Source organism: Balaenoptera musculus, chromosome 1 (genome assembly GCF_009873245.2).
Source record: "Balaenoptera musculus isolate JJ_BM4_2016_0621 chromosome 1, mBalMus1.pri.v3, whole genome shotgun sequence".
Classification (NCBI taxonomy): Eukaryota; Metazoa; Chordata; class Mammalia; order Artiodactyla; family Balaenopteridae; genus Balaenoptera; species Balaenoptera musculus.
In genome coordinates this window covers 32,014,366-32,027,413 of record NC_045785.1, presented here as the reverse complement: position 1 = coordinate 32,027,413, position 13,048 = coordinate 32,014,366, and the positions used below count along the sequence as shown (strand labels likewise).

At 46.5% G+C, this 13,048-nt stretch overlaps 1 pseudogene; it reads left to right on the top strand.

Moving 5' to 3' along the window:
- Positions 1-699: 699 nt before the first annotated feature.
- On the top strand, positions 700-12,000 carry LOC118886245 (annotated as a pseudogene).
- The last annotated feature ends 1,048 nt before the right edge of the window (positions 12,001-13,048 follow it).

Here is a 13,048-nt window from a genome sequence, read left to right as displayed (position 1 = left end):
AATCTTATTTAATCACCTAGGGCTTGGCCTGAGAGCTCATACCTACGTGTTGACCTAATCCACACTACAAAGAGGTCAGACAGAGACAGTAGGGTTTTTTCTGTCAAACAGATGGGAAGGTTTCTATTGAATGTTTTATCGTCTAATCAGCCTTGTCCATTTGGAGCACTAAGCAAGGCCCAACTTCCTCCACTGTCTCCTGAGCACTTAGGCCCTCCTTGCTTCCACTGCAGCCAGCCTGCGGATACGCAGGGCCAAGCATAGAGGAAGGGGGTGGTGTTACAGAAGTGGGTCCGTTAAACTGACTAAGGTGGGTGGGCTTGAACTGGGGCTTGAAGTCGTTGAGAGTTGTGTGTTTTGGGCCAGAAAAGCGTTGTTCTGTGACTGCAGGGGAGGGTGAAGGCGAAGCGAGCTGAAGTGTCTGAGGCAGTGAGATGAGATAAAATGCCTGAGGGGTGGGGCTCCGGGTAGAGGGTGCTGAGGTCTCCTGTCACTGGGTGTCCAGCTGGGGCCGTGGCCGTGGCCTCCGCCTTCTGCAGCCCCATCGGGGCCCAAGGCCTTCCCTGTCGGTGCCTTGCTCAGCCCGCTCGCTGCAGTGGGTTCTGGGGTGTCTTCAGAAGAACACTCGCTCTCCTAGTCGGGGAGTCAGGCTGTTCTCTCTAACCTGGCCATTTCTCCTGCGTCTAGGGAGAGCCGCTGTAAAAAAGGCCCGGTCAAACCCTCAGGTGTACATGGACATCAAGATTGGGAACAAGCCAGCAGGCCGCATCCAGATGCTCCTGCGTTCAGACGTCGTTCCCATGACAGCAGGTGAGCAGGACTCCGGTCAGGATGGCCGGGAAGCTAGTGGCTGAGGAAGCTGCCTGGACTCCTGGGCCCTTGACTATTTCTACCTGAGTCTATCTGAGGCGTCTTAGATCCCAGCATCTAGTGACAAATGAGGCAGAACAGGCTTTTCTTTTTTTTGCCACGCCACATGGCTTGTGGGATCTTAGTTCCCCGACCAGGGATCGACCAGGGATCGGACGCATGCCCCCTGCAGTGGAAGCATGGAGTCCTAACCACTGGACCGCCAGGGAACTCCCAGAGCAGGCATTTTCGAAATTCCATAAAGGCTTAGGACTGTTAGAAAGAGTAAGCAGTTGAAAGTTTTGTGATTTGTTTTAATTACTCTCCCATTTGGTTTTATTGGGGTTTTTTTTTTTATAATTTTTTGATATATTTTCAAATTTACAGATAGAATGAATAAGAATTCTATACGAATAGTACAAGGAACTCTCATATGTCCTTTAACTGTTGATTAATTTACTTTTTTGCCCTTATGCTTTATCATTTTGTTTATATACATACATACATACGTGTATTTTTTTTACCCCCATACTAGTTGAGAGGAAGTTGAAGACATACATCATTCTTCAGTATGAATTTCCTAAGAACAAGAATATTCTCTTACATAATCATAGTACAGCTATCAAAATCAGGAAATTTAACATCAGTACAACACTAGTAACTAATCTTCAGGTCATATTCAAATTTCATCACTTATCCCAATATTGTTCTTTATAGTAATGTTAACAATTTCTGTTCCTTGACAAGGAGTCACACATTGCATTTAGTGGGTGGGTCTCTTTAGTCTCCTTTTATTTGTTAACAGTTTCTCAGTTTTTTATTGTCTTTCTTGATCTTGACATCTTTGAAGAGACAGGCCAGTTGTTTCTAAGATTGTTTCTCGGTTTGTCTTTGCCTGGTACTTCCGCGTGATTAGACTTAGATTATGTGTTTCGGCAGGAATACCGCAGAAGAACATTGTTTCCTTGTTAGTGCATCATATGAGGAAGTACTCGAGGTCAGTTCCAATGTTTGTGATGTTAACTTTGACCACTTGGTTAAGGAGATCTCTGCCAGGTTTCTCCCTTGGAAGGTTACAATTTTTAAGTTATAAATTAAAAGCTAAAATTTTTCTCCTCACTATCTCCAGCCCATCTCCCAGAGGTAACTACTATTGACAGTTGTTGTACGTTGCCTATTTCCTTAAATATTCATAATTACTCTTTTTACCTATGATCCTTTTTTTTGTTTGTTTCAATCTAGCTTTTTTTTTTTTAATGCTTATCAAAGTCATAATTGCATACAGTTTAAAGAAAATTGTTCTTTGGAGTTTGTTACAAGACATGACCTTCTTCTGCTCCCCCATCGTCATAATTTTTCTGCCCTGCCAGAGGCAACATTCTTTTCTTTTAGGTGATTATTTTGACTTTTATTGCTGTATCTCTGAAAAATATATTCATGTTACTGCTACTTGATTTTTCTCAGTTTTTGGCTGTTATAGGTCAGTTTTTCTGGGAAACAGACTCACGGAGAGGTGGATGCAGAAAGTTTATTGGGGAGTGATCTCAGGAACAACTTCTGTAAAAGAATGAGTGGAGTAGATGGGGCAAAAATAGAGTAATTGAACAGCCTTGCAGTCACACAGAGACCTCAGCTGATCCCATGGGGAGTTTGGGCGCTTGGATATCCCTCCAGAATGTCCAGCTCTGAATTTTAGGCCAGGGGGCCAGGCTTTTGTACCCTCACATGGACCAGTCATGAATTCTGGCTGATTCCGAGGAGTGGTGAGGCAGCTCTCTTTGGCCAAAGGCATTTCCTGGATGGGACCCATCCTGGGGCTGGTAGCATCCAACACTCCTGGGAGGTGCGGGGGTGAGGGAATGCGGGTCTTGGTCTTGGAGAGGATCTGTGGGCTTAACCGCAGCATCCACTGCAGTCCACCCATCTCGCAACTCGGGTCCGCTTACTTCACCTGGGAACGGCTCCTCCAGGACTCTGGTTGGTCTCTTTTTCTGGGGAAATTTCTAGAGGAGTGTTAATGGAACTATAATCCCATTGCTGCTCTTGGTCTCAGAACCACAAACGATACTTGTCATCTCCCTCCTCTACTTTATTCCAGATTCCTCTCACCCTCACCTCAGCTGGTTTCTCTGCTTGTCTACATGGCTTACCTGATGAGGTGACCTAGACATTTATCCAAGGGGATTTGAGCTCCTGGTCATTATGCCCTTCCCAGGCCATGGCTGCCCATCAAGATTGGGCAGGAGAGTACAAGAGAGGTCCCATGGGTGCCCCAAACATATTCTGACCAGCCCTGTTGTGTAACAGCAGACCTACCTCCTAAAGACCAAGGTCAAGAATCCTGCCAAGATGATGACTCCTTTTCTTACCTGCTTATCTCCTGGCACAAGGAGCCTGAAGTGATCACCCAGTGGCATAGCTTAAAGTGTAATGGAGTCTGGTTGTCTCCACTGGTGAAGGTGTGCCCTCTAGGAGCCAGGACCTCTAGACCCACAGAGGCTTGAGTTGCAGGGATAGAAAGTAACAGGAGTGATGGTAACCAGGACCACTCCAGCTTCTACTTCTTGGTTCCTGGACCCCCAGGGACATAGCACTCGCTAATGAGCACTGATTTAGGGCTGTCCTTACAGGAAATCTTTTTTTTTTTTTTGGCCGAGCCATTCAGCATGCAGGATCTTAGTTCCCCAACCAAGGATCTATCCTCTGCCCCCTGCATTGGGAGCACGGAGTCTTAACCACTGGACCGCCAGGGAAGTCCCCAGGATATCATTTCTGATATCCTAATACTGTCCTTCATAGAAACCTTTCTCCCCCTAATCTAGAATCATGCACTGTGTTTGTTGTGTCAGTTTAATCTCCTTTAATCTGGAACTGTTCCTCAGCCTTTGTCTTTTATGACATTGTCATTTTTGAAGACTCCAGGCCAGTTGTTTTATAGACTGTTCCTCATTTGAGTTTGTTTCCTCATGATTAGATTCAGGTTATTTTTGGTATTCTTTGCAGTACTCCAGAAGTGACATGTCTTTCTCCCTGTCACTAATGTTGATTTTTCCATTACTGGTGAGGGTTACTTGGTTAAGGTTGTGTCTGCCAGTTTTTCCCACTCACAAGGTACTTTTATTCCCCTTTGTAATTGATAAGTGACTTTTAAGGAGACACTTTAAGACTTTTCACCTGGTGATTTTTGGTATTCTGTTTTTGATTCTAGACTAAGTCAATTATTACCATGATGGTAATTTTCTACATTTATTCTAATTAGCCTTCTGCTATGAATAAGAGCTTTCTCTTCTTCCTTCCCCCTTTATTTGTTTTGCGTTAGTAGTCCATGTGTTAGTGTGCACTCATGAGTCTTTTTATTCATGTTCTACTCCATTACACTCACTCACTCACTTGTCAGTTCCTCAGACTGTCCTAAGTTTGGCCATCAGGAGCCCCCTCGAGTCTGTTCCTGTATCATATCCATTTGATACTCATTTTTTGAGCATTTCCTTACTTTCTGGTACAATAAAAAGATCTGGGCTTATCTGGTACTCTCTCTGCTCTGACCCTGGAATCAGCCATTTCTCCAAGAAGCTCCTGTTCCTTTTAGTAGGAAATAATAATTAGAAATCAAGATGTGGATCCTGGGTGGGTACACTGCTTCTGGGGTGTCATTGATCCTAGGCCCTTTCAGCCTTTCAGTAGGAAGTGTGTGTGTGTGTGTGTGTGTGTGTGTGTGTATCTTTAAGTCATGAATTCATACTGATACTCTAATTTCTGTCTAATACTACATATTTATATCTCTTTTCTCCCACAGCGAGAGCCTTGGCTCCCAATAACATCAGTATATTCACATACTGTTCAATCCTACAGTACAAAATAGTTTCAGAATTGCTACAATTGTACCACTACCAACAAACAATTTTTTTTGCATTTATTTTTCTTCAGTCTGTAAAGAGTCCAAATACTGTGTTCAAAGAGTTCTTAGATTCCTTTCTTTCCTTCTGTATGGCTAAGTTATCCATTTAACTTAAGTTCTCACTTGTTTCTCTTTGTGTTCCATTTTAGGGGTTCCACCTCCACCCCCAGTCTTATTGATTTAGTTTTATTTTTTTGAATAAACACTAACAGTCTTCAGAAATCAAAACTATACCAAGAGGCACACATGGAGTTGTGTCACTCCCTCCCACTCCCTCTGCCCCTATTCCCACCCACCTTCTATGAGTAACCAATTTCATTTGTTCCTGGTTAATCCTCCTTTTGTTTCCTTTTGCAAAAATGAACAGATATAGGAATATTTCCTTATTTCTTTCCTTCTTTCACAACATGTAGCATATTGTGTATTCTCTTTGGCACTTTGCTTTTTTCACTAAACAACATATCCTGGAAATCACTCCATATCAGTTCACAGAGATCTCCTATTCTTGTTCATAGTACTTCACAAGGTGGACATACCATAGTTTATTCAACAAGATTCTGGTGCATGGGCATTTAGGTTGTTTCCATTATACTGTGGTTACAAATAATGTGTATGTGGATTTCATATCGTTGGAGGTATATCTTCAGGGTCATTCCTAAAAGTAGGGTTACTGGGTCAAAGGGTAAATGCACAGGTAATTTTGTTAGATATTGCCAAATTCTCCTACAAAGAGGTATCATTTTGCATTCCCTCTAGTAATGTGTGGGAATACCTGTTTCCCTGGCTTCACTCACAGATTGTGTTTTTAAGTTTTTGAATTTTGGCCAGTCTGATAGGCAAGAAATGGAGTCTCAAAGTATTGGTAGTTTTAATTTACATTTTTCTTATTATGATTGTCAAAGAATATCTTTTTATATATTTAATGACTTATAACAAAAACTGTCCCCCAAAAATGATTTTTTTATGTCTTCTGTCGCTTTTTCTATTAAGTTTGATCTTTTTTTTCCTTCCAGTTTTTAAGAGTTCTTCATATATGGGGATATTAGATTTTCTGTGATATATGTTGCCAATGAATATTTCTCCCAGTTTGTCATTTTTTGTTGTTGTTTTTACTTTGTTTATGGTTTTTTTGCCATGCAAAAGTTGTTGAAATTTTTTTTTTACTTGCCCCTGGATTTTGAGTGATAGTTGGAAAGTCCTTCCTTACACCCAGGTTATAGAAGAATCCAACCCATGTTGTCCTCTAGTACTGATAATTAATTTTTTTCTTTACATTTAGATATCTGATCCATTTGGACTTTATTCTTGCAGTGAGGTAAGTTGTAAATCCAACTTCACCTTTTTTCAAATGTTTGTTCACATGTCCCAGCACCATTTTAGAAAATGTCCATTTTTGCCCGAACGATTTTAAGATGACAACTTTTATGAAATACTGAATTATATGTACCTTGGTCTGTTTCTGGACTGTCTGTTCTATTCCCCTGGTCTGTTCAGTCTCTTTGTGTGCCATACCACTAGTAAACGTTTACTTCAAGTGAAGGTAATATATACTTTCTTAGATTCTGAGAGCTGGAGGTTTAACTATCCAGTTAGATATTTTTAACCCCGGCACCTTTTCCTTTCTCGGCGCCAGAGAATTTCCGCTGCCTGTGCACCCACAAGAAGGGCTTTGGCTTCAAGGGCAGCAGCTTCCACCGCATCATCCCCCAGTTCATGTGCCAGGGTGGCGATTTCACCAACCACAATGGCACTGGGGGCAAGTCTATCTATGGGAAAGTTTGACGATAAAAACTTCATCCTCAAACACACGGGACCAGGTGGGACCCGATCGGTGGGTGGTGATCGGTGGGCCAGGCTGGGGCCGGATGGCGGAGCAGGGGGAGCAATGGGCTGTGGTTCCGGTCTCCTCCAGACCGCCACCCAGTGAACAGAGGAGAGGTGTTCAGCCTGGCTAGAGCTTTAGGCTTCTAAGGGTTTTTTTGTTTTTTATTTTGACTTACTCAAGTTCACGCTTGCCTCCTTTTAAGTGGAAGAGGCATATAGCCTGGTCCTGCTGCTACAGTGATGTGTTGTTACTGTTTCTGTAACTTTTTATTTTATATAATTTCAAGTTTACCAAAAACTTACCGGAACAGAACAAGGAGCCCTTGCCTGTAAACCTTTATATGCCGTTCACCCACATCACCAGCTGTTTACTGGTGACCATCGTTCCCCACTTATTCTAGTCTCTTTCTGTATATATTTATAGACAGTGTCTATTTGGGGGCAGCCGTTTGAGAGTAAGTCAGAGACCTCACGCACTTTCACCACTAAATACCTCATTGTGTTATTTCCTAAGAACAAGGGCATTTTTAGTATTACCACAATATATAGTTATCAAAAGCAGAAAATTAACACTGGTACAGTACTGTCACCTACAGTGCATATTCAGGTTTCATCGTGGTCACGGTAATGTCCTTTCCAAGGTATTTATAGTTGAAATGTATCATCCGCTCGCCCAGTCATGGTCCAACCCCTCCCCTCCCCCACCCCCAAAACACTGCCGTTTGTTTGCATCTGCCTCCTCATATCCCAGGCTCCATCACCAGCTGTGCTTCCCTCAATCTTGCCTTCCAGCCGCACTGCCTTTTTCTTGCTCTCTCCTGCTCACCTGGTACAAAACTCGCATGTACTGGAGAAAAGCACATGCCCACGCACCTGGTGCCCTTCAGGGTGAGGAGCACAGCCCAGCAGTCCTCGCAGATCGCTGCTTGATCCTCATCGCAGTCTGAGAAGAAAACACTCCTTTTCCTCGAGCCTCAGACCTCCAGCGTTGCCCCCGCCACTCTCCCTCCCAGCTAATGATCTTGCTTCTTATCTCACTGAGCAATAGGAACAATGAGAAAGATCTGCTGTGCTCTTCTTCCCAGTTCCCGTCAGACCCTGGGTCCTCCCCTCCCTTTACTGCATCCTCCAGTCTCCCTCATGCTGCAGTGCTGCCAGCCTTTAAAGAAATAAAATAACTCTCCCTCGACGCTGTGTTCCCCCTCCAGCTGCCACGTTAATTCGCTGGTCCCTTTTTAGCAAAACTTCTTCAGAGTTGTGTAGGCTCATGGCCTCTGTTTCTTTCCTCCGCCCCCTCCAGTGAGACTTTCTTCCCCACCACGCCTTGCTCTCGTTGAAGATGCCAGCAGCCTCCACCTTGCCAGCAGCCAAGCCTCCGCCCTCTTTTTCCACCTCTCAGTAGCACTTGATACTATGAATCACGCCCTTCCTGAGCCCCTTTCTTCACTTGCTGGCAGAGCATCTCATCTTCCGTTCTCGTTGTGCCTCATAGGCTGCTCCTCTTCAGTCTCCTTTCCTTTCTCCCCCTCCCACCTCCAAGTCGTTAGAGGGACTCAAAGCTCAGCCCTGGTTTTTCTTCTCTGTCTACACTTACTCTTTACTTAGCGGTTCTTAACGCATTAGCCTCGTGCCCACCTCTTAGAACTGATACTTTACTATATGCTGAAATGAAAGTCACAGCTAATATATCCTGCCAATACCTAATTTTTAAAAAGTAGTATTATAACATAAAGGAAAGTAATTTAGAATAAAATAATATGCATTTCGATATTTAGATGCTTGGACACAACTGCATGTATGGAATATTTGAACACATGCACTTCTGCCTGGAGCAGGTTAGCAACGTGGACTGACTGACACTGGCGTATCATGTCACCAGAGTCACGGCAGCATGATTTTCTGAAACAGTGAAAATCTCTTGGTAATATTCTGAACAAAAAGAAAGTGACTCTTCCCTCAGTTTATGTGATAGGTCCATTTCTGAAAAAATTCGACATAATAAATCTTTGGATTTACATGTAAAATGGAGTTAGGTTCTAGGCTTAGATCATTATAAACAGATATTTGTCATCTGCATGAATGTTTGTCTGGGCATTGAAAGTCTAAGGATTTAGAATAATTCTTCATTAGGTGGGACATTGCAGGACATGCCTGCTTCCTCCCCAGTATTACTGACAACCAAAACCATGCCTTGAACTTTCCAAGTAGCCTCGAGGGGGCAGCATTACCCTATTTAGAGTCACTGCCCTAGACAATCCTGTCCGTCCCGGGGCTTTCCCTCCTGTCTGCTGAATTTCTCCCGCCCCCACGTACGTGTTGCTGCTGCCCTCCCGCTGTCTTCCCTGGACATCCCAGCGGGGTCGCAGACCTCACGTGCCCAAGCAGCTCTTGCTGTTCACCCCCGAGCGCTTCCTCCCCATCTCCCCTGTTTCAGCCGCCATCTACCCGGCTGCTTGGTCAGAAGCTTAGGACTCAAACTTGCCCCCCTCCTCTGTCGCCTGGATGGCAGGTCCATCTGTCTTCAGTTCACCTCCCAGTGCAGCTGCTCTTCACCTTCCTCCAGCACCACCAGCGTCCCCGAGCTCGTCTCCCTCCTTCCACTCTTGCCTCTTCCCCCGCAGAGTCTAATCTCTGCAAGATGGTCAGAGCAGTCCTTTTTAAGGGTAACTCTCATCACGTTGCTCTCCTGCTGACAACCCCCGCGTGGCGCATCTCGTGTAGCATCTGGTCCTACAGGCTGCTGACCTGGGTCCTGGCCCCTCTCCAAGCTCATGGACTGTGCTGCCCGCCCTCTGTGCCCCCACTGCAGTCTGGCTGTTCCTCAGACACCCAGAGCTCACTGCCCGCAGGGCCGTGGCAGGTGCCGGCTCCTCTCCTGGAGGCTTCCTCCTCCAGCACCCACAGGCTTCACCCCTCATCTCCTCTGGGCATCGCCCACAGGTCGTCTAGCCCAAGAAGCCTGCCCTTGCCTCTCTGTCTCAAATGGGCTTTCCTACCATCTCGCTCTTCTTTTTAATCAGCTTCATTTTTCTTCACGCACTGGTTACCTGAAATCATATTATAAATTTACTCTTTTACTTATTTATTGTCTTTTTTCTCCTGAGAATGTCAGCCTCATGAGGGCAGGACTTAGTCTTTCTTGTTCACCATTGTATTCTGGAACAGTGTCTGACACATAGTAAACCTGCAGTAAATATTTAAATATTTAAAACAGATATTCACAGGGCCAGTCCATTATGTGTCAGGCACCCTGATCAACTCCGGCCTGAAAGTAGAGTGGGACTCAGTCCCCATTTGAAGGGAGCACACGTTCTAGAGGCCCAGCCATGAGGGGTGGGGTTTCTTGTTGCCACAGATGAACTGCAGCTCCTCATGCTACACTCCTTCAGCCCCTGCCAAACCTGGGCCTTTTAGACTGAACTCGGATGTCACTTCCTCCAGAAAGCCTTCTGTGATACTGTCACCAGTGTGTGTGTGTCTGTCTGAGGTGACTGTCTTTTGTGCTCTCATTCACTGAGCAAACATCTCTGCCACTAGGCTTCACTATTTCAGAGCATAATTATCTTTTTTTTTTAACAGTTTCATTGAGATAGAATTCACATACCATTCATTTCACCCATTTAAAGTATACATTTCGGGACTTCCCTGGCGGTCCAGTGGTTAAGACTCCACGCTCCCAATGCAGGGTGTGTGAGTTCGATCCCTGGTTGGGGAACTAAGATCCCGCATGCTGCATGGTGTGGCCAAAAAATAAAAATAAAGTATACATTTCAGTGGTTTCTAATGAATTCACATAGTCATGTAGCCATCCCCACATATAATTTTAGAATGTTTTCATCACTCCCAAAAAGAAACCCCACACTCTTTAGCAGTCATTCCCTAATCCCCTTGTCCCCCAGCCCTAGGCAAACACTAATCTACTTTCTGTCTTTGTGGATTTGCCTATTATGGGCATTTAATGTAAACAGAATCATACAATTGTAGGCTTTTGTGACTGGCTTCTGTCACTTAGCATAACGTTTTTAAAAATGTTCATCTACAATATAGCGTGTATCAGTATTTCATTCTTTTTTATTGCCGATTAATATTCCACTTATGGATGTACCACAGTTTATTTATTCATAAGTTGATGGACATTTGGGTTGTTTCTATTTTTTGGCTATTATGATGCTGCTGTGAACATTCATATATAGGCTTTTGTGTGGACGTATGTATTTATTTCTCTTAAGTATATACCTAGAATTGGAAAACTGTGTGTTTTTTTGTAGATATCCTTTATCAGATTAAGGAGGTTCCCTTTTACTCCTAGTTTGTTGGGTGTTTTTATCATGAAAAGGTGTTGGATTTTTTTCCTGCATCTATTGAGATTATTATGTGGTTTTTGTCCTTTATTCTATTGATATGGTTTATTACATTGGTTTCTGGATATTAAACCAAGCTTACATTCCTGAGATGAATCAATATTTAACTTGTGAGTGACTCTTTTCCGCTAGACTGTGGGCTCCACCAGGGCTGGGACCAGTGTCCCCAGGGTTCAACAGGTGCCTGGTTATGAAGTAATAAGTATTTGTTGAATGAATTAATGAAAGGACAAACCAGTATAAAATGATTGGAACAACCATGCTTAGCGTTTCATTGACTATCAGTTGAGTGGAAGACAAGGCATCCAAGACTCTGTACGTCCCAGAGTCTGAGCCTGCCTGACTGAAAGGCTGACAGCAGTGTGCGCAGGCATCCTCTGAGGGCCAGACATCCCAGCAGCGTTTACGCTCCTCCCTCTACTACCAGACGTCCTGAAGGCCGGGAGAAGGGTGGAGGGGGCCGACGTGGTCGTTCTCTCCCCCAGGCCTGCTCTCCATGGCCAACTCTGGCCCAAACACCAACGGCTCCCAGTTCTTCCTGACATGTGACAAGACGGATTGGCTGGACGGCAAGCACGTGGTATTTGGGGAGATCACGAAAGGCCCGGATGTCTTGCGGCAGATTGAGGTGGGCGGCCGCCCAGGCCCCCGGGGCACAGCCGTGTGGGAGGGCAGGAGCCGGGGCTCCGGGGCCTGGAGAGAGAGGCCACGGCTGCTGCTGCTGGGGGGGAGTGGGCGGGGCAGGTATCCTGAGCTGCCCTTTCCTCTCCACCCTCCCTCCCTCCCTCCCTCCCTCCCCTGATTCCTCCTCTTCTGTTTTGCCTGCAAAGGCCCAGGGCAGCAAGGACAGGAAACCCAAGCAGAAGGTCATCATCTCCCACTGTGGGGAGTACGTGTGAGAGGGGAGCTGTCAGCCCGGGGAACCGGCAGCCAAGGTGTCCCGTTTGCAGCAAGCAGGGCTTTGTGTCCTGACCCTTCCTTGGGGTCAGCATGGGGCAGCTCCTCTGCAGGCACGGCCTGGGCCGCCTCTGGCTCTTCCCCAAGTGGGGCCGTGGGCCAGGGTGCTGCCCTCCCTACTGTGGACGGCTGTGCGTGCCCTTTCCAGATCAGGGCCTCTCCTGGGCCCACCTGTGTGGATCTTGGCTGTATCTTCCGGTAAAATCAATCCTAGTTCTGGTACTGCTGCCACGCAGCCAGGTCCCAGGTGTTTTCAGAGGTTGCACCTGTGACTGACGCGTCCTGCTGCAACGGATGACAGACCGTAGCACCTCCCTTGCTGCTTCCCTCCCCTCCAGGCTGGCCCAGAAGGCACACCCTTGTCAGACCACTGCAGGGCAGCAGAGGTCAGAGCTGCTGCCGAAGTGCCTCTGTCTCCTGTCTCTCACCTGCTGCCAGGCAGGCGAGGTGGGTGAGCCACGCTCCGTTCCTGCCCTCACACCTGCTGGTCTTGAGTCTAATGGGCACAGTGGTCAGTCTCAGCGGCCCGTTCACTTATTGTTCATTCGTTGAACCAATAGTCAGAATTGTATTACAGCAGAGTCCAGGGCCCTTCTTTTGCCAGGCTGTGAGCTTGGTGCTGGGGAGGTACAAGAAGCCAGAGGCAGTTCCTGCCCCACCCCCAGTCGCACCTGGAAGTTGAGCTCTGAGGCTGCGGTTTGTCACCTGCTCTAGGCTCGCCTCTCGCCTACACCAGTGTTTGGCCGGCCAGGCCACCTCACAGCAACCCGCCGTGCCGAGGCTGAGCCCCGTCAGGTGCTCAGTCACCAGAAACCTCCTCCAGGGCTGCCACCTGCTCCCCTGCCGCCTGCGACTGGCTGTCTGGATCGAGTCTCAACATTCAGAAACTGCTGGGCTGGGCTGGTTCCCTCAGCCTGTGTTCTCATTTTGGGCTGAGATCAGGTTGAGTCGGGGGGGTGGGGCAGCCTGCTGGCCCCAGTGCCCCCAGGTCAGTTCCTGCGGAGGGATGGGTGCTAGGCCTCCCTCTGCCGCCCTGTGCCAGCCTGGCTCTCTGCCTTCAGGTGGGGCTTCGTCCCATCTGGCTGGCTGGGGTCCACTCCCGTGGCTGGGGTCCACTGCTGCAGTATTCCTGGCTGGGGCCCTCACTACTTAGCAGAGG